At 51.9% G+C, this 21,944-nt stretch overlaps 1 non-coding gene across 1 annotated transcript; it reads left to right on the top strand.

Annotated features, from left to right (window-relative positions):
• The first annotated feature begins 19,324 nt into the window (after window positions 1–19,324).
• Window positions 19,325–19,396, top strand: TRNAY-GUA (transfer RNA tyrosine (anticodon GUA)). Its single transcript has one exon. It is a non-coding gene; the product is annotated as a tRNA-Tyr (tRNA).
• Window positions 19,397–21,944: the final 2,548 nt, after the last annotated feature.

The following is a 21,944-nucleotide window of genomic DNA, read 5'->3' as shown; positions in this document are numbered from 1 at the left end:
TATGAAAAAAAAAAAAATGTTCAGCACCATTATCCATTGAGGAAATGTAAGTTAAAATCAGAGTGAGACATCACTCTATACGTATTAACACTACATTAAAAACAGTGATAATACCAAATGCTAACAAGAAGCAGAGAAATGGAACTCTCATCCATTGCTGGTGAGAATGTAAAATGGTTACAACCACTCTGGAAAATTGTCAGTTACTCACAAAACTAAACATGCACTTAGCAAAAACCCAGCCCTTGCATATTTGGACATTTATATTGGAGAAATGAAAACTTATGTTTGCACAAAAACCTGTACATAAATAGTCATCAGTTGAGTTTAGTCACTCAGTTGTGTCTGACTCTTTGTGACCCTATGGACTGCAGCACGCCAGGCTTCCCTGTCCATCACCAATTCCTGGAGCTTGCTCAAACTCATGTCCATCGAGCCGGTGATGCCATCCAACCTCCTCATCCTCTGTCGTCCCCTTCTCCTCCTGCCTTCAATCTTTCGCAGCATTAGAGTCTTTTCCAATGAGTCAGTTCTTCACATCAGATGGCCAAAGTATTAGAGTTTCAGCTTCAGCGTCAGTCCTTCCAATGAATATTCAGGGATGATTTCCTTTAGCATTGACTGGCTGGATCTCCTTGAGTCCAAGGGACTCTCAAAGAGTCTTCTCCAACACCACAGTTCAAAAACATCAATTCTTCAGCACTCAGCTTTCTTTCTGGTCCATAGAGCCTTTTATTTTCAATGATTGAATGAATTCTGATACATCCATACAAAGGAACATTATTCAGTCATAAAAGGAATAAACTATTGACCTGTGCAACAGCCTGATAGGTCTCAAGGTAATCATGCTAAGTGCAAAAAAAGTTAATCTCAAAATGTACACACTACGTGATTCCATTTATATAACATTCTCAAATGACAGAACTATAGAGAAGGAGGACAGACCAGTAGTTGCTGGGGACACAAACGGAGAGGTGAGTCAAGGGTGTGACTACAGAGAGGTGATGCAAGGGAGCTCTTTTGTGATGATGGGTTTTTTATACTTTACTGTGCCTGAATACACAGTGAACACTACTGCTACTGCTGCTAAGTCACTTCAGTCGTGTCCGACTCTGTGCGACCCCATCCCTGGGATTCTCCAGGCAAGAACACTGGAGTGGGTTGCCATTTCCTTCTCCAATGCATGAAAGTGAAAATTGAAAGTGAAGTCGCTCAGTCGTGTCCGACTCTTTGAAACCCCACGGACTGCAGCCTACCAAGCTCCTCCGTCCATGGGATTTTCCAGGCAAGAGTACTGGAGGGGGTGCCATTGCCTTCTCCGAGTAAACACTACTAGGTATTCACTATTATTATTTTTTTTTGTAAAGCATTTTCCACCACAATAATTATAATAAAGATATTTTTACCATGTATTTTTCTTCTCTTTCATACACACATCCTCTGGCTATGCATCAAATGATGCAACTGAAGGAAGAGAATATGATTATCTGAAAAACAGCATGAAAATGAGTATTTCATTCTCAGGCAAAGTTAGCAGTTATTTTAATAGAGGACTCTCTGCATGGGAACCTGTCTTCATTTCCATGAACTCGGTAGCTTCTGGTCTTTTCTTGGTAATGCTAACATGGAGAAAATTCCTTCAGTGACTTGTTTTGTATGCCCGAGACTACAGCTGCTGGCGTCTCGTAGTTCTGTGTCTTGACAGTGGTGATACTCTGGTGGTGTTTACTGAGCGACACACATGCGCACACACACACACACACACACACACACACACAGATTATTGCAAGGTATAGTAAAAACTACAGACTTTATTCGGTTTTTAGCAGTCAGAACTGAATAAGGTCTGTAGTCTAGTTAACAGTGTTATACCAACGTCAGTTCCTTGGTTTTGAGATTGCACTGCAGTTATATAAGACGTTACCATTGGGGGAAGCTGAGACAGTCCCACGAGGATTTACAATTTTTGCAACTTCCTGTTGATTATTTCAAAATTAAAAGTTAAAAACAGCATAGGACAAGACATGTGCTGAGATCATTACAATCACCAGCCACAAACGTGGTAGACCTGTGGATCACACACCAAGTGTCCTCATTGGAATTCCTGCTGACAAACCAGCAGTTCCTCTCTGGTTTTAATAACAAAGAGCTGTTCCTTTTCCTCCTAGCCAAAAATAGTAACAATAATCCCCACCATCCAGGGGCATGATATACACCTCATGCAGCAAAGCTCATCTGCTCTGTCCTGCTGACCTTACAGAGAGCAGTGTTGTCCTCTGAGGCATAAACACTAAGTGAGGGCCACTAGGTGCCAGGGACTGTGCTCACTGCTAAGTGGAAAGCAGACTGAAGAAGACACAGGGAGATGAGTTGGAGGCCACTGCAGAGTCCAGGAGAGACAGAATGATGACTTGGCCCAGAGGTCACAAGGAGAGGAGATAAAAGGGTGAGTCTGAGATCCATCCAAAAGGTAAGATAAACAGAACATGGGATTGTCTGGTTGTGGGCAGTTACACAAGTGTCCACAGTGACTTCCTGGTAAACTCTGGCAACCTCTGTGACAGGACCAATGGGAAGAGCCAGCACTGACAAGTCAATACGTCCTCACTTGGGTACCAAGAAGCCCCCAGCCCTCTGGATTCTTTTCCTGTTTCAGCTGCTTGCGTTCAGAATCCCCTTCCTCAGTGGCCTGTTGGAGGTGCTAGTAAGGTGGTAGAAACTAGGAGGGATGAGCCTGGAAAGCTCCACCACAGGGCAGGTCTTTTTGGGGCCATGCCTGTGCATACCTAGGAACACTCCAGGCGGGCAGCCCCAGCCAGCTCACAGAGGGGAAGGGCCCAGAGGGAGCAACTGGAGGGGAGGACAGGAAAAGGAGCAGATGGGACAGGGGAAAGCAAGTTCCAGTTTGGGACCAGTTGAGATGTCCAGTGGGTGAGTCCAAAGCTCAAAGGGTCATCAGTCTATAGACGATCTTACTGTCTTACTGTCACAGCTGGACAGCTTTGCCTGGGGATGGTTTAAAGAGAACCAAGGACTAGGCTCATTTTAAAACTGCGTAAAGGAAGAAGAGGTAGAAAGGGAGACTGAGAAGGAGCAGTCAGCAGAGTGGAAAGGAACATAGTAGCATACTATGTCAGGGACACCAGGAGAATAAAGGGGAAAACTCTGCAGAGGGTCTGTGAGCTGAGAGATTCCATGGAGGGTCTATGAGCTGAGAAACAAGAGGTCACAGATGGGTCTATGAGTTGGAGACTGGCCGTCACTTATACATGGGGGAGCACACGGCCTTCTGGTCACAAGACCCACAGACACCTGTCCATGCTGACCTGGGCCAAGGGGTACAGACCATTGCCCCGGGTAAGGGAGGAGGCCACCCGTATTTGGAACATAGCTGCCTGCCTCCCAGGAATGAGACCCACCCCCTGCATGCCTGGTTACCCAGGTCCTGTGGGCCCCTACCTGCAGGGGCTGTGGTGGGAGAACCAGATGTCCAGTGTTTCACTAAAGGGTCACTTTGGGTTGGTTCACCAGTGTGCACGATCCCCTCCCTTCCAGATGAGAATCAACAGTGTGACCGAGCTTGGCCCCCAGATGAGGGAGGGCATGGCCAGTGGCCCCAGTTAGGTGATGAGTCTCGTGATTGGGACATTTCCTGAAGTTCTAAGCAAGAGGCCCTCTCCACCCACTGGGTTGAGTAAGGCAGGAGCAGGAGCCAGAGCTCCCAAGGTCCAACATGGGGAGCGTATCCCTGAAGAAGCTGCAGAGAGTTCAGGTTCAAGGGGCTGAGAAGGACCAGGTAACTGAGCCATGCTAACAAAGGAGAAGACGTGACTTGGCTATACCAACCTCTCCTGTTACTGGCTCACATTTCCCTCTTAAGGTCATCAGCGACAGGTCTCTGAGAATAAGCTGACACAGATCTCACACTCTACCGTTTGGGAACTCTCTCCCTCTGGACCCAACTCCTTGACCCAGAAGCTGGCCAGAGCCCTAGTCTGACCAGGCAGGCAGTATCTGCACTCCTAATGGCCCCCAGCCATATCCCTACCCAAGTACCATTCCTCATCCCAATGCTGGAGTGCTCCACCTTATTCTGAGGACCTGGCAGCCCCCCTGCCTGGCCCCCATCCCCACCCAGCTCATCTCTCCTTCCCTACCAAAAGCTGGGAAACCCAGGGTAGTGGCACTCCTCTGTGGGAGAATTTTGTCCCCAAGGCTCAATGCAGATGTACAGAAAGGTAGGGCCAGGTTTCTTAGCTCCCTTCCCATAAAATGCCGTGGCCTGCAGACTCCAAAACTAGGCAGAAAACTCTCCTATGGGAATTTGAAGACACCTTCTCTGCTAATCCTCCTGGTCCTGAGTGGTTTTCACAGCTCATTAGAACCACCAGGACAGATCTGGCCTCCATAATGAGACCTGCACTTCCTCAGCCTGGGAAGTGCTTGGCCCTAATGAGTTTCTCTCCGCTATAAACACTACGCTGTGAGTTAAGAGCAAGGAATTGGCATTTATGGTTGGATCCCAGTTTTTAATAAGGCCAAGCCTGCACTCCACAGCCAGCTAAGCAGAGAGCAATGCCACTGGTGGGGAGTGGAGTGGGACAGCTCATAGCACCTCTGGCTTCTCCCATGCAGGAGCCAGCCCCGACCCCATGGCAGTGTGGGCAGAAGTCCCAGCCCTACCTCCCTCCTGGAGCTACGGGGCTGGGTGCAGACGGCTGGGTGTCTCCAGGGAGCACTCATAGCCAGCGAGACAGGGATGCAACAGAGGGGCCCAGGAGTTGCTGAGCCTGCTTCCCCTCTGGGTAGTGACATCCTAAGAGTGTCCACTTTGAGAATAACATGTCAGAGTTGGTCAGAGAGGTACCAGAACCTTCCAAACACCAGGTCATGGGGTGGGCTCTTGCTGCTGGACCAAGGGAGGTAGGACAGCCTCACTCCTCTTGGATGTTAGCAGAGCAGGCTGCTGCCAGAGGCAGCTCTCCCAGCAAGGGGGTCAGACTGGGAGTGGCTGGCGAGGAAGAAACGGGGGAAGCTGCTGGCCTCCGCCCTCTCGCTGGGCCTCTGCATGCCCCCCCTCAGCCTGCATTGGAAAAGCTGTGCCTCTTGGACATATTGGTGGGGCAAGCCCTGGGCCCAGGACAGGTGGCCTCAAGGCCTCACCCTGATGGGATCCATGTAGCTGAGCTGGGCCAGGCCTGCCTGTGGCCCTCCATCCACCGCTCCTCTCAGCGGGCGGCCTTACTCCTGCCACGGAACCCGCCCTTCCTCTGCTGGCCTGAGGGTCAGCATCCACTCCCTCCCCGGCTCCCCTGACTGCCTCGGGAGCCCTGTTCTGGAAAGCGGGCCACGTTCCCTGTGCAAGTGAGACCCGGCGCCGGCACAGAGGCTGTGTGCATGTCTGTCACAGAGCAAACAGCTCTTGCTTCTCAGGCCCCTTGCCAGACTTTGATTCATGCAACCTAGAAAATAAGACATATTTTCATGCAGTTTTGCCACATTTATTAAGGAGAAATGTGTTGAATTGACTGGCTCAAACCTGCCTTCCCGTCAACTGGGCCCCAGCTCAGGCTCCACCCATGTGTTCCTTCAAGTTGGTCTCAATCTTTCCTGGGTCCAGGTCAAAACCTCTAAATCGCTCCAACAAAGTAACCTGACCACTTGCTTCCAAGGGACTACTTCTTGAAGAGCATTTCTTTCCAGCCTCGTTGCAGAGCCCTTCCCCCTACCATCTTGTTTCCATAATCCTGAGGCTCAGGCAATTAAAATAAAATATCCTTATAGTCTCTAGATGTTTACTAGACCAGCTGGTAATGAGCTAAGCAGGATCTTCTCTATTACATAAAGGAAAAGAACAAAGAATTAGGAATATGGAAGACATTCAAATGTCTTAATTAGTGCTTCCATCTGTAAAAAAAAAAAAAAAGAAAAAAAGTTTCTCCATCACTGACAGCCACCCTCAGAGACCTGTCTTGGGAAGACCACAGACTCCGAAGCCCCAACACGCAGGAGGACAGCAGCATCAGGCTTACCCACAGGAGCCCTGAGACCCTGGCTGGCAAGGACAGCAGGCGCTCCCCTCCAGTCGGGTCTGAGCACTGCAGGGACTCCAGAAGGGGAGAAGCCAGCCAGGGCCTCTGAGCAAGCATGGCCAGGGATGAGGCAGAAGCCCTGGGGGTTCCTGATGGCATCTCGGAGAGGGAAGTCTTGGCTGTGACAGACACTAAGCCGGGCCCCAGAAACTCCTCCAGCCTGGCCTCCTCCTCACCCTCTCTGAAGGCCTAAGTGGATCCTCTCACAGCCTCCCCGAAGCCTGAACACCAGAGGGCCCAAAGCAGGGACACACTCAGAGACTGCCATTCGCTTTAGGGTGACGGCCTGGGCCCCAGCAGGACTGACCCTGCCCCAGAGCCCTGCCAGCAGGGCTGGGCTTGGGGGCGGGAGGCGAGGGGCCGCGTGGGGCCACGGAGCCGGGCCGGGCCCGTGGGGGTGGGAGGCGACCCCCGTGCGGGGCCACGGAGCCGGGCCGGGCCCGTGGGGGCGGGAGGCGAGGGGCCGCGCGGGGCCACGGAGCCGGGCCGGGCCCGTGGGGGCGGGAGGCGAGGGGCCGCGCGGGGCCACGGAGCCGGGCCGGGCCCGTGGGGGCGGGAGGCGAGGGGCCGCGCGGGGCCACGGAGCCGGGCCGGGCCCGTGGGGGTGGGAGGCGGGAGGCGAGGAGCCGCGCGGGGCCACGGAGCCGGGCCGGGCCCGTGGGGGCGGGAGGCGAGGGGCCGCGCGGGGCCACGGAGCCGGGCCGGGCCCGTGGGGGCGGGAGGCGAGGGGCCGCGCGGGGCCACGGAGCCGGGCCGGGCCCGTGGGGGCGGGAGGCGACCCCCGTGCGGGGCCACGGAGCCGGGCCGGGCCCGTGGGGGCGGGAGGCGAGGGGCCGCGCGGGGCCACGGAGCCGGGCCGGGCCCGTGGGGGCGGGAGGCGAGGGGCCGCGCGGGGCCACGGAGCCGGGCCGGGCCCGTGGGGGCGGGAGGTGAGGGGCCGCGCGGGGCCACGGAGCCGGGCCGGGCCCGTGGGGGCGGGAGGCGAGGGGCCGCGCGGGGCCACGGAGCCGGGCCGGGCCCGTGGGGGTGGGAGGCGACCCCCGTGCGGGGCCACGGAGCCGGGCCGGGCCCGTGGGGGCGGGAGGCGAGGGGCCGCGCGGGGCCACGGAGCCGGGCCGGGCCCGTGGGGGTGGGAGGCGACCCCCGTGCGGGGCCACGGAGCCGGGCCGGGCCCGTGGGGGTGGGAGGCGACCCCCGTGCGGGGCCACGGAGCCGGGCCGAGCCCGTGGGGGCGGGAGGCGAGGGGCCGCGCGGGGCCACGGAGCCGGGCCGGACCCGTGGGGGCGGGAGGCGAGGGGCCGCGCGGGGCCACGGAGCCGGGCCGGGCCCGTGGGGGCGGGAGGCGACCCCCGTGCAGGGCCACGGAGCCGGGCCGGGCCCGTGGCCTCGGTTCAGGCTACAGTGAGCTTCAGGCCGCCTCCCGGTGACGTCATCCCGGAGAGCGGCATTAACAAGCACAGCCGTGTGTGCTGAGCCCGGCCTGGTGCCAGCCCTATGCTAAGCTTTCCGCCACATTCACTCTCTTTAGAGAGGACGACACCGAGGCAGAGCAGAGAGCAGTCGCCTCAACCAGCCAGCAGCCTGGGAGCCAGGCTTTGAACCCGTGACTTCCTGAGTCCAACTAATGCACCGCACCCACACCATGCTGCCTCCTGCAGCCAGCAGCCACCACGGCCTCCCAGACTTCAGAGGCCCAGACACCTCGGCCTTCGAAGGCTACCCTGAGCCCGCGTGTGCTCACCCACCCCCGCCCACCACAGCTCCAGCTCCCCAGCTGAGGGTGAGCAGCCCTTTGCCAGAGGCTGGCCTCCCACACCTCTGGGCTCAACATCCAGAGCAGGCCCGACTCAGGACCCAGTAAACACTGACTGAATTCAACTGCGTGAAGGTTGGAAACTACTTTAAATTTAACGACAATGGATGACTCTTAAAAGCCAGGGAATGGGAGAGGAAGAAAGTGAAACTGACGTGAGTAACCTTGGGCTTCCCACATGTGCAGTTTAAAAGTTGAGGAGGTTTCTTCTATTGAAATATAGTTCTTTCCTGTAAGGCATCTTGGTCTAATGTTGGATGAATTCCCTTCAAATGGTGTAAGCCTGTTCTTTACGGATCTTATGTCCTAAACCTTTGAAAGAAAACTTCAAATACATTGGATACTTGGGGCATGGTTCTCTCACTAGCCAAATGTCTGAAAGATTTGGCACTTTGAATAGCCAAACTTCAATTTGCTTCAACAAACTTGTTGCATTTCTACAAAAAGAGTAAGAATAGCCAAACTTCAATTTGCTTCAACAAACTTGTTGCATTTCTACAAAAAGAGTAAGAACCTTGCCCTTGAAGAACTCCTGGGAGAGGGGACACAAAACCAGACAATTGCAATGAGTTGTGGAAATGCCTGGCTAGCAGTCTAAGTTGCTGCAGTGGGAATAAGTTCGTGGCGGGGCCCCAGGGGAAGAATGAACAGGGAGTGGGAGCTGGATTCTACAAAGGAGAGGGCATTTGACTGGATCTTGAAGAAGGATTTACAAGGTCAGCAAGGCAGGATATGCCACATAGAAGGAACAGCACGAGCAGCAGCCAGATAACAAGAAACTGCTGGCATTTTCAGACCATAAGGAAGAAGTGAGCATGTCTGAGAACCAAATGAAAGAGGCAGGAGAGACGGAGGAGGGAATGAAATATTTCTTCCATCTGACCATCAATCCAATGCTTAACGAGGCCTGTCTCGGGATCCTTCCAGCTGTATAGAATGTTTGACTTCTGCTCCAAGCGGCCTCATGTTGTAATGCCTTTGTATTTCTCTCGTTGTAATGGCCTCTGTATTTCTCTCATCTGCTTTTTGGAGAAGGCAATTGCAACCTGCTCCAGTACTCTTGCCTGGAAAATCCAATGGATGGAAGAGCCTAGTAGGCTGCAGTCCGTGGGGTCACGAAGAGTTAGACACGACTGAGCGATTTCACTTTCACTTTTCACTTTCCTGCATTGGAGAAGGGAATGGCAACCCACTCCAGTGTTCTTGCCTGGAGAGTCCCAGGGACGGCGGAGCCTGGTGGGCTGCTGTCTATGGGGTCGCACAGTCAGACACGACTGAAGTGACTTAGCAGCAGCAGCGGCATCTACTTTATTGGATTTTTTCCTTTTATTTTCTTTCTCACATATCAGACTGATACTTTTCCCTTTTTGCTGTAATTATTAACATATGTATTCACTGACTCATTTACTCTATAGATATTCTCAGATGAGCTACTATGGGCAGGATCCTGGGGAAGGCACAGAGGAATCGAAGGACCCAGTGCCACTCCCTGAATCCAATATGAGGATAACAGGGTTGGTGGGAGAGTGGAGGGTATGGGTTGGGGTAGCATGTCCCAGGCCTATATACTCATACCTCACAGGCATACTCATACACACACACACACACACACACAATTTGCTGCTTCTCAACTATTCCATTTTAGAAACCAATTAGCCATACTTGCTAGAAATACATTAAAAGTTTCCCAGTCAACCCTGCTTCTTCCCTTCGCCCTGCTGGTCCAAGATGGTCCCAGCCCCTCACTGTCCCAGCCCCAAGTCCCCCCACTCCGGAGGGGTGCCTTTGTTCCTCTGCCTCTGCTCCATCGGAGTGGACCCTGCCTCCTGCTGGAGGAGTGATTGCTCCACACAGGCCCTTGCAGTGGCCTAAGGGTCCACTCGGAACGCCCCCGAGATGGCAGAGGCAGGCTCAGAGATGTGGAGTGGTCCTTTGCAGATTCTCTCTGTGCTCTTGGTGGCAGAGGTCCAGCCAGCGTGCAGGTAACTGTTCCTTTGTCATCATCCCCAGACTCCCAGGCCCTGCTGTAGCTGAGGCTTGGCACAGGCCAGCGTTCTCTAGGGAGCCCCGGGTTCCAGACCTCCGCAGGGGCACCCAAGAGCAAGCAGCAGGCCAGATCCTCACCCACACCAGGAAAGCAGCGCTGAGCTGCGCCAGGCAGGAGTGAGCACACAGGTCTGCATGCCGCGCGCCCCGCAGCCAGGACACTAGCCTGAGACCATTGTGCCCAGGATGGACTGGGCTGAGCCAGGATGTCTTCCTCTCTTCATCCTCCTGGTCTGGGGTCCTGCCTTCCACTCAGGCTGACGAGAAGGCAGGTCCAGGGGCTTCAGCCAGGCCCTGGCTAGAGCTCCCCGTAGCTGGGTCCCCCGACCAGGATGGGCGTCCAGGTCAGGTAGACACTAGAGAGTGGGCATGTTCCTTGAGGGGCAGAAGTGAGTACCCCAGCCGGCCCTGGCAGGAAATTTGGACCAGGAAACCAGACCCAGACCCGTGCCCAGGGCCTAGGGGTTTGGCTGGGGCCCACCCTTGAAGTGACCACCAGGGGCAGGGCCAGCTGCTGAAGACGTGATGACACCACACTTCCCAGCAGCGTAAGCAAGTCAGAGCTTCCCTGGGCCAGCTCAGCTCTTCAAGGCCAGCAGAGGCCAGCCCCAGCCCCACAAGAAAGAGTGAAGTTGTTTCAATTGCAATGGAAAAAACCAACAACCCCAAAGGAGCAGGACACTCCGCCAGATCTGCAATAACCACCCTGTCCTTTGGGTTGGCCGGCTGCCAGCAATTGGAGGCTCTAGACCCAGCAGGCCTGGGACACAGCTCCATCACAACTTATCACCACTCCCGGGATGCTGGCAGCCTCACTGCCTTCCCACCAGCCATGAGCCTGGAGCCTGGGACAGACAAGCCATTGGTGAGGGCACCAACAGCAGCCTCACACCCAGTCTAACCACTGCCCTTGGCTTTGGTGGCCTTTCCAAGTGCCCTTCCCCACTGAGCTTCAGCTCCCTCATTGGTGACAGGGGGACAGGAATGCAGGGGCAGGAGTGAGCCCCAGAGGTATGGCACAAATGGAAGTTCCCCAGGAGAGGTTGATCCGCTTGCTGATATTGTCAGAAGCCACAGCAATCCCCAAGGCTATTGCTTAGCCAGCTCCGAGGCCTTGACCCACCTAATGACCTTGAAAGCCAAGGACCCACCTCCCCGTCGCCAGCAGGAGGGTGGGCTCTGGGAAAGCAGGCAGGCCAGGACCAAACCGAAGGAAGCAGTGCTCAGCTCCAGGGTGAAGTTACCTCCTGGATACTGAATCCCAGGTTGAGCCCTGACCCTAAGTTGACAGAAAACCGCTCTGAGACCCGAATACACAACATCATTTATGTTGAGGCCTATGCCCCATTTGTGGAGTCAGGGAAGATTAAATAACAATTCCACCTGGAACCTGAGACGGGAGAAACAGGAAGAGGAAGCAGGATGGGGAGAAGCCAGCCTTCCCAGCAGCTAGTGACACATGACGGCTCCCAACAGAAGGACTCATGGTGGCTGCCCCTCCCCGGCCTGGGTCCACGCAGCTCTGGGGGCCCCTGCACGTGCCTCACCTGCTCAGCCACAGCTCCTCTTGCACGCACTTCAGGTCCCAGCCCCTTGCCTCCTCCTGGGCCTCCAAAGTCAGGCTTTCTACCACCATCTACAACTGCTGACTTGTTTGTTCATCATGTTTTGGGCTTTAAAGGGAAGGGCTTCCCTGGTGACTCAGCTGGTAAAGAATTCACCTGCAACGTGGGAGTCCTGGGTTCCATCCCTGGGTTGGGAAGATCCCCTGGAGAAGGGAAGAACTACCCACTCCAGTATTCTGGCCTGGAGAGTTCCATGGACTGTATAGTCCGTGGGGTCACAAAGAATTGGACACGACTGAGCGACTTTCACTTTCACTGAGTTCAGATTCCTCAGCACGTGGCCTCCTATCCCTCCAGGCTCCACAGGCCCACGACTCATTCTGTGACTTCTGCTTCCCCTTGCATCCCTGCTCCCATCCCACCAAACACCCCTCACATTGCACAGCCAGCACCTGGGGTCTTTGCTGTGTGTCCTTGTGAGATGGGGAGGGAGAGTCTCTTATTGACATCAGCTTGTAAAACAACCTCCGCATTTCTGACTTCTCCAGTGGGCCCTGAGTGAAGGCCCAGCCGCAGCACTGCCCACCCTGGGATTAGCTGCTTCTCACAGTGGCAGAGTTCAGGGATCCTGATGCCCCCTGGTGCCCACGCAGGCCGGGACCAACAGCACCCGGGGTGGCCTTGCAGGGACTCTCAACATACTCCAACTGCGCATCAGTGTCCCTTTGCCCTCTGGGGGGCTGCGCCTGTCCCTAGCCTGTTTCCTGTCCCCACACCCATGCACTTTGTGGTTCTCAACAGTGTCTGCTTCCCCCTCTAGATGGTTTAATGCCTCAAGGGCAGGCCCAGTTCACCTGTTGATTTGCCACAGGCATATCCCCAGCAGCGCAACAGTGCCTGAGGTAAGGCCACGGAAGGCCAGCTTCTCACACACCTCCTCCATAGCAGACCCCAGCCCCAGAAAGATCTGCAGGATGGCCACTGTGGGGTCTCTTGGGCCTCTGGGTGGGGGGGAGTGGTCACAGACAGGTCAGCAGAGGAATTCTATAGGGGCTCTGGCACTGCTGGTCTTCTTAGGTGGGCCTTGCAACACAATTTCAAAATACAAATCCAAGTCAATAAAGAGGGCTGACACACTCCCATCCAGCCCCAACTCTGCCCATCTCTACTCCCACCCTTCTCCGTTCCCCAGAGCCTCTGCCTTGGGGACCCAAAAGGAGAAGAGTGGGGTGGGTCCTGCCCTGGGAGAGGGGCCAGCAGAATGGAGTCCCCCAGGCCAGGCACTTGGTGGGGGTCAGGGGAGGAGCCCTAAGGCCCACTCCCTCCAGCACGTTCTGGGGCACTTCTCCAGGAAACGGGGCACCCCACTGTCTGCCACGGGCTTGTCCTCCGAGGCTCTGTGCAAGGTGAGTTCACCATGGTCCCATGCTGCCCCCTGCCCCTGCTCTCCAGGGCTCTCCTGCCCCTCAGGGCCCTGCAGGCCCCCACAGATGCCTCCTAGTTGGCCTCCTGACCCTCACAGAACAAGGACCTGAGCATGGACACAGGGAAAAGTCTCCTGAGCCAGTGCAGGGGGTACACGCTAAGGCCAGGCCCCACCCACGCGCCAGATACCAGCCATCTCCATGACTGCCGTGGATTGAGCTCAGCCTGGCAGGCACAGAGGTGGCCGTGTCACAGGAGAGCTGGGTCAGGTACGACAGGTGGATCAGGAGAGACAGGTAGGTCAGATGAGACAGCTGGCTTGAGAGTGACGGGGGGTTCAAGGATGACAGCTGGGTCAGGTGAGACAAGCGGGAACAGGAGAAGAGAAGGGGAAGCGGGAGGAGGAGCACAGGCATGTGTCAGGACATGAGGGTGAGTGAGGAGGGCGCTGGGGGGCTGAGAAGACAAGAGCTGCGATTCCGGAGGACGCCACAGGACGGATGCCGGAAATCACCATGAGCGGCCAAGGGGCGAGCCCCTCGCGGCCCACAGTGGAGATACCCCACCAGCGGCCTCAGTGTCAGATGACGAGGTACCCTGAGTCTGCACAGATGGGCTTTAGAAGTGGCCCTGCGGTGTGCACCCTCTACAGTGGGACGGTCCCTTCTAATCCCCACATCAATCCCCACATCAAAGACTGTCACCCCCCAGCCTACAGACAAGGAAACCAAGGCCTGGAGCAAGCACATAGCCCAGCCACCCCCAGTTCCGGAATGAGGGTGCAGAGGATTTGCAGGCTCCTCCAGGCCCTCTCGGACCTAGAGTTCGAGTTGAGACCACCAAGGGAAGCAACCTGAGAAAGGAGAAGCGCCTCTACATGGATGCTCGAGGATCCAGGGGCCCTGAAAGAGAGGAAGGCAGAGGGCTAGGAGCGGACGAGACTTAGAAACCGGGGCCAGAGGTGGGGGAACTCCAGGGTCCCACAGTGACCGTGGTGGCCCTAGAATGGAGTGGACTCACCAGCAGAAACCACCCTGAGACGCTGTCTCTGAAAACAAGCCCCAGATCCTCCTTCTGGGGGTCGGCAGTCTCCGAAGGCTGACACCACTGCACTGGGCTGGCCTAGAGTTCTAGGATCCCTGGACTGTTTCCTGAGACGCTTCTGACCAGCGCTTTGGCCCCTATTTCTCCGTGGACACGCAAACCAAATTGCAGGTGCCAGAGCTGCACTGCCTTCCAGGAGGGACTGGGAGGTGGGGAGAACAGGGGAGAAACGCTGGGAGCTCAGGGAGCCACAGTCTCAAAAGAAACAGGTGGGACAGCCAAGTCAGCTTACTTCAGGAGACGCTTAACATGGAGACTTTGTCAAAAGTACTGTTCATGGCTACTCTCCCAGTGTTCAAGGCTGTTTGAGGAAACACAAATTAAAACCACAAGGAAATATCACCTCACACCCAGTAAACTGGCTAAAATTTAAAAGTGTGACAGCACCAAGTATTGATGAAGGTGTTCAGTTCAGTTCACTTCAGTCACTCAGTCCTGTCCGACTCTTTGCGACCCCATGAATCACAGCACACCAGGCCTCCCTGTCCATCACCAACTGCCGGAGTTTACCCAAACTTGTGTCCATTGAGTCAGTGATGCCATCCAACCATCTCATCCTCTGTCGTCCCCTTCTCCTCCTGCCCTCAATCTTTCCCAGCATCAGGGTCTTTTCCAATGAGTCAGCTCTTCGCATCAGGTGGTCAAAGTATTAGAGTTTCAGCTTCAGCCTCAGTCCTTCCAATGAACACCCAGGACTGATATCCTTTAGGATGGACTGGTTGGACCTCCTTGCAGTCCAAGGGACTCTCAAGAGTCTTCTCCAACACCACAGTTCAAAAGCATCAATTCTTCGGTGCTCAGCTTTCTTTATAGTCCAAGTGTCACATCCACACATGACCACTGGAAAAACCACAGCCTTGACTAGACGGACCTTTGTTGACAAAGTAATGTCTCTGCTTTTTAATATGCTGTCTAGGTTGGTCATAACTTTCCTTCCAAGGAGTAAGCGTCTTTTAATTTCATGGCTGCAGTCACCATCTGCCGTGATTTTGGAGCCCAAAAAATAAAGTCAGCCAGTTTTCACTGTTTCCCCATCTACTTGCCATGAGGTGATGGGACCTGATGCCGTGATCTTAGTTTTCTGAATGTTGAGCTTTAAGCCAACTTTTTCACTCTCCTCTTTCACTTTCATCAAGAGGCTCATGAAGCTGTAGAGCAACTGAAACTCTCATGCATTGCTCGAGGGAAAGTGGTGCAAGCACTTTAAAAAATCATTTATCATTTTGTTACATGTCAGTCCTCCATGTCCACATGTCTCACATCCAAGGAGTCAACCAACCACAAATCAAAAATATTCAGGAAAAAAATTCTAGAAAGTGTCAAAAAGCAGAACTTGAATTTGCCACACACCAGCAACTATCTATTGTATATGGTATTTACAGAGTGTTTCAGTTCAGTTCAATCGTTCAGTCATGTCCAACTCTTTGTGACCCCATGGACTGCAGCACACCAGGCTTCTCTGTCCATCACCAACACCCGAAGCTTGCTCAAACTCATGTTCATCGAGCCGGTGATGCCACCCAACCTCCTCATCCTCTGTCGTCCCCTTCTCTTGCCTTCAGTCTTTCCCAGCATCAAGGTCTTGTCCAATGAGTCAGTTCTTTGCATCAAGTGGCCAAAGTATTGGAGTTTCAGCTTCAGCATCAGTCCTTCCAATCAATATTCAGGACTGATTTCCTTTAGGATTGAATGGTTTGATCTCCTTGCTGTCCAAGGGACTCTCAAGAGTCTTCTCCAACATCACAGTTCAAAAGCATCAATTTTTCTGCACTCAGCTTTCTTTATGGTCCAAGTCTCACATCCATACATGACTACTGGACAAACCATTGCTTCGACTAGACAGACATTTGTCAGCAAAGTAATGTCTCTGCTTTTTAATATGCTGTCTAAGGTGGTCATATTTTTTCTTCCAAGGAGCAAGCATCTTTTAATTTCATGGCTGAAGTCACCATCTGCAGTGATTTTTGAGCTCAAGAAAATAAAGCCTTTCACTGTTTCCATTGTTTTCCCATCTATTTGCCTTGAAGTGATGTGACCAGATGCCATGATCTTGGTTTTCTGAATGTTGAGTTTTAAGCCAGCTTTTTCATTCTCCTCTTTTACTTTCATCAAGAGGCTCTTTAGTTCTTCTTCACATTCCACCATAAGGGTGGTGTCATCTGCATATCTGAGGTTATTGATATTTCTCTTGGCAATCTTGATTCCAGTTTATGTTTCATCCAGCCTGACATTTTGCATGATGTACTCTGCATATAAGTTAAATAAGCAGCGTGACACTATACAGCCTTGACATACTCCTTGTCCTATTTGGAACCAGTCTGTTGTTCCATGTCCAGTTCTAACTGTTGGATCCTGACCTGGTTACAGATTTCTCAAGAGGCAGGTCAGGTGGTCTGGTATTCCCATCTCTTTAAGAATTTTCCACAGTTTGTTGTGATCCACACAGTCAAAGGATTTGGGGTAGTCAATAAAGCAGAAATAGACGTTTTTCTGTTTACATAGTGTTTACATTGTATTAACAACTACTTACATTAGTATGGTAATGTAAACATGATTTTTTTTCATTTATTTTTATAGGTGGAGGCTAATTACTTTACAATATTGTAGTGGTTTTTGTCATACATTGACATGAATCAGCCATGGAGTTACACGTGTTCCCCATCCTGAACCCCCTCCACTGACACCATACACAAAAATAAACTCAAGATGGATTAAAGATCTAAATGTAAGACCAGAAACTATAAAACTCCTAGAGGAGAACATAGGCAAAACACTCTCTGACATAAATCACAGCAAGATCCTCTATGACCCACCTCCCAGATTAATGGAAATAAAAGCAAAAATAAACTAATGGAACCTAATTAAACTTAAAAGCTTTTGCACAAGAAAGGAAACTATAAGCAAGGTGAAAAGATAGCCTTCAGAATGGGAGAAAATAATAGCAAACGAAGCAACAGACAGGGGATTAATCTCAAAAATATACGGGCTTTACATGTATTCCCCATCCCAATCCCCCCTCCCACCTCCCTCTCCACCCGCTCCAACTAATAAAAATAAATGGAAAAATATATATCTATATACAGACAACTCCTGCAGCTCAATTCCAGAAAAATAAATGACCCAATCAAAAAATGGGCCAAAGAACTGGACAGACATTTCTCCAGAGAAGACATACAGATGGCTAACAAACACATGAAAAGATGCTCAACATCACTCATTATCAGAGAAATGTAAACATGATTTAAAGTGATAGCTTGAAGAAGATTTAGCTTCGGGACCAGGGACCAGGCTTGATCACTCAAGAGCTTTTGTGTAGCAGAGTTTATTAAAGTGAAAAAGGGACTGAGACAGCTTCTGACACAGACATCAGAAGGGGGCAGAGAGTGCCCCCTTCACTAGTGTTAGCAAGGGAGTCACATACTTTTTTTATTAATTATTACAATAAATCAAAAGCATGTCTCAAATTTGTGAATATTTTACCAGACCCACTCCCACAATTTACATTTTAGGATAACAGGATTAGCTAGAAGGTTTTCAGGATGGAAAACTGTCCTCAAGCAGGATACATTGTTGTTATATAATCCTTAGTACAGAGTTTAAACTAAGTTGTTTGTTGTATAATCATCAGTTCCTGGCTTAAAGAAAGAAAACTTTTATGTGACTAAGACTAAGGAATGCAAAGGAAAAGAAAGATGTTTGTCCTTTTTCCTCCTCCTTGAGAATTCCAGACCTATCACCTCCTCGAGAACCCCAGACCCCTCTCTCCTCAGGGACCCCCGGACTTATAAACCTGCCTAGTATACAAAAGTACACAGGAGGATGATCACAGATTATATGCAGATACCACTCCATTTTACCTAAGGGACTTGAGCATCTGCAGATTTTGGTATCCATAGAGGTCTTGGAATCAATCCCCTGCAGTCACCAAGAAAATGGTGTAACATAAACCTATCTCATGAGCCAACAATTCTACTCTTAGGCAGTTACCCAAGAGAAATGAAAACATTTCCACAAAAAAAAGACCTGCTTACAAACGTTTAGTCCCTATTCATCATTGCTCCAAACTGGAAATAACTCATATGTCCACAATAGGACAGTTCATAAAATGGGATGAAAGTGAATGTTGCTCAGTTGTATCTGACTTTTGCGGCCCCATGGACTATATAGTCCATGGAATTCTCCAGGCCAGAATACTGGAGTGGGTAGCCTTTCCCTTCTCCAGGAGATCATCTCAACCCAAGGATCGAATTCAGGTCTCCCGCACTGCAGGATTCTTTCCCAGCTGAGCCACAAGGGAAGCCCAAAATGGGATGCTACTCAGCAATTTTTTTAAAGCTAGAAAAGCTAACCATGCCTTAACATTACACCCAAGGCCTTGACTCCACAGGCCTTGATCTGCCCCCCAGCAGAGCTTCCGCCTCCTGCGTGCGATGTGCCTTCTTGTCTCTCCCTCCTCAGCACAGCCTCCCGCCTCCCACCTCCCTGACGGCATGCCAGGCTACTGCAGTCTGTATCGCCTTGGAAGATCTGCTTCAGGAAGCAGGGACTGTGCCTGCTCTGTGACCCACCTGCTCCACGCCTGGCACTGAGGAGGGGCAGGACCAGGTCTGGGGCTCTCATGCCCCATGACCGTCCAGGGGGAGAGAGAAGAGGTCAGTAAGGGACGTTACCATGAAGCAAGCGGACGCCCTGGAGGAGGACCGGAGCGGAGACTGGTTTGGGGTGAGGCGTGGTGCAGGAGGTACCATGATGCCAAAGGCATCGAGGCATGCCCTCCGGGGAAACACCAAGTCTGACGTCCAGAGCAAAGCCCCACTCGAGGGGCGGGGAGGAAAGGGAGGTCAGGCTCTGGTGGTGGAAATGCAGGCCCCTCTCCAGCCCAGAGGGGGTCCCAAGAGCCACAGGATGATAACACTCTGTACCCCCTGAGACACAGAGACACCCCCCAGGCTGTGACCCTGAGAGCAGGACCACCTCCCTCCACCCTCAGACTCACTCCCAGGGTCAGGGTCTCCCTCCTCCCTCCCTGATTCAGGCCTCAGGCAGGAGACCTCACCAGACCCAGGGTTCAAGAAGGTCTCTCCCAGGGAAAGGTTCAGTGCTGGTCATCAGAGGAAGCCATTTCTGGGAGAAGACAGCACCAGAGCTGAGTTTCAGCCCTACTGGCACGGTTAATGACCCCAAAAGACTTCAGAGTTGATGGGGCAAGGGGTCTTTGACAGATAAGTTACTTTTAACCCATTATCAATTAAACCATGGTTACTAATTTGATTGGGGCTTCCCTTGTGGCTCAGATGGTAAAGAATCTGCCTGTAATGCAGAAGACCCAGGTTCGATCCCTGGGTTGGGAAGATCCCCTGGAGAAGGGCATGGCAACCCACTCCAGTATGCTTGCCTGGAGAATTCTATGGACAGATGAGCCTGGCAGGCTACAGTCCATGGGGTCATACAGAGTCGGACACAACTGAGTGACTAACACACGCTAGTTTCATCACATCAGAAACAGAAATACAAACCACAGTGATATGAATCAATCCTGTTTCAACAGAGAATTTCAGTAATATGTGTGGCACAGAAGATGGGAATTACTTCTTGGAGTAAATAAGGCGGAGACCCATGGCTCCAGATACATACCACCTGCTTCCAGACTGTGTACGCAGCTTGTGTCTCTGAACAAAATTTCTTGAGGAAGGCAAATGTAGTACTGCCATGACAAACTCCCCTGACCTGTCATTCCAGTCCCTCTGATGACTTCTCTAAGCCTCCCTCTGAATGCGGTGCCCCCTTGAGCCCCAGGATTGCCCCCACTTTCTCCTGTAACTGGAGTTAGATCCAAAGACTTTGACCCAGAGTCCAGATGAGCACAGATTTGCCAGGTCTGCCGCCACGAGCCCCGGCACATTGGAAGAGGAGACCAGAAGCCCAGCAATCCAGCCAGTAGTCACTTTAGACCTCACAGGAAGTCAGGTCAGCTCTTGGTTCAGCACCGCAAGCTGACTGAGGTATGCAGTGTTGGCTGCCTCCCCAAATATATCGTCACCTTCCTAACAGATACCTAAATTTTCCAACTTCAAGCTGGGCTCCTACTGGCCAATGAGGGCCTCTCAGCCTCCTGACAGCAGGAATTGGTCCAAAGGTAGGCATGTGACCCAAGTCAGGCCAGTGAAATAGGGGGAAAAGTTGCTGAGATCTCCCAGGAAAGACGCTTCCTCAGTCTACAGGAGGTTCTGGGGAAAAGTTCTTTCTCAATGATAAAGAACATCACCTCATATGCTACTGGCAGCCCCTGTATCACCAATAGGAGACCCAGTCTAAGATAATGCCAACAGCACGGGAGGTGAAAAGCTAGGAGGGGCTTGTGATATCACTGAGCTGCTTGTTCAAGTCTCTTCTGAGGAATCCAGTCTATGACTGGAGATTTTGAATTTTTGACTCAATAGATTATCTTCAGTGTGGTATATATATATATATTCTTTACCAGCTCAGTTCGTAAAGAATCTGCCTGCAATGCAGGAGACCCCAGTTCAATTCCTGGTTAGGAAGATCCCCTAGAGAAGAGATAGGCTACCCAGTCCAGTATTCTTGGGCTTCCATGGTGGCTCAGATGGCACAGAATCCACCTGCAATGTGAGAGATCTAGGTTAGATACCTGGGTTGGGAAGATCCCCTGGAGGAGGGCCTGGTAACCCACCCCAGTATTCCTGCCTGGAGAATCCCATGGACAGAGGACCCTGATGGGCTACAGTCCACGGGGTTGCAAAGAGTCAGACACAACTGAAGCGACTAAGCAGAACTCAGCACACACATACATATATAAATATATTATAATGGAATATTACCCAGCCATAAAAAAGAATGAAATAATGCCATTTTCAGTGATATGAATGGACCTAGAGATTATGATACTAAATGAAGTAAGCCAGACAGAGAAAGACAAACATACACTATCATTTGTATGCGAAATCTAAAAAAAAAAAAAGAACTCATTTATAAAACAGAAAGAGACCTACAGATATAGAAAACAAACTTATAGTTACCAAAAAGGAAGTAAGGGGAGGGATAAATCAGAAGTTTGGAATCAACATATACACTCTACTATATAAAATAGATAAGCAACAAGGATGCACTGTATAGCTCTGGGGATGATATGCAATATCTTATAACAACCTATATGGAAAAAGAATCTGAAAAAGTATATTTATATGTATATATGTGTGTGTATTCTTTTTCAGATCTTTTCTCATATATATTATTTATTACATACGTGTTATGTGCTGTACTAAGTCGATTTAGTCATGCCTGACTCTGTGACCCCATGGACTGTAGCCCACCAGGCTCCTCTGTCCATGGAATTCTCCAGGCAAGAACACTGGAGTGGGTTGCCATTTCCTCCTCCAGGATATATTTGCTGCACAACTGAAATTAACACAACTCTGTAAATCAACTGTATACTTCGATTTTTTAAAAAAGGAAGAAAAAATTATCTTCTGGTACAGCTGAATTTGGAGGTTCAAAACATCCCCTATTCCTCTAGTTTCTCTATTCCTTTCTCCAGTCTATTCCACATGGTTTTGCTTTCAGCCTTCTCATGATAACAATGGGCCTGTGAATTCCAGGCCTTCATCTTCTCAGAGTCAAGTTCAACAAGAAAGAAAGCATCTTTTCCCAGAAGTTCCCACCTGAGTCCCAGAATTCCATACAACTGAGCAACTTGATGGAAGGGCCTCCCTCCGCAGCTGCGGGAAAGAGGCAGAGCCGTACTGAGGCTGTGCTGTCTGAGGTGGGAGGGGAGGCAGGTTCCCAGAGCCATCTCAGCGCTGGTCCTGGAGAAGGGGCAAACAGCTGCTGGACGGGAAAGCTCACAGACCAACCGCAGCGTCCTTCCACCATCCCAGGAGG

This window comes from Dama dama, chromosome 9 (genome assembly GCF_033118175.1).
Source record: "Dama dama isolate Ldn47 chromosome 9, ASM3311817v1, whole genome shotgun sequence".
NCBI classification, from domain to species: domain Eukaryota; kingdom Metazoa; phylum Chordata; class Mammalia; order Artiodactyla; family Cervidae; genus Dama; species Dama dama.
This window is presented reverse-complemented; position numbering and strand designations above follow the sequence as displayed.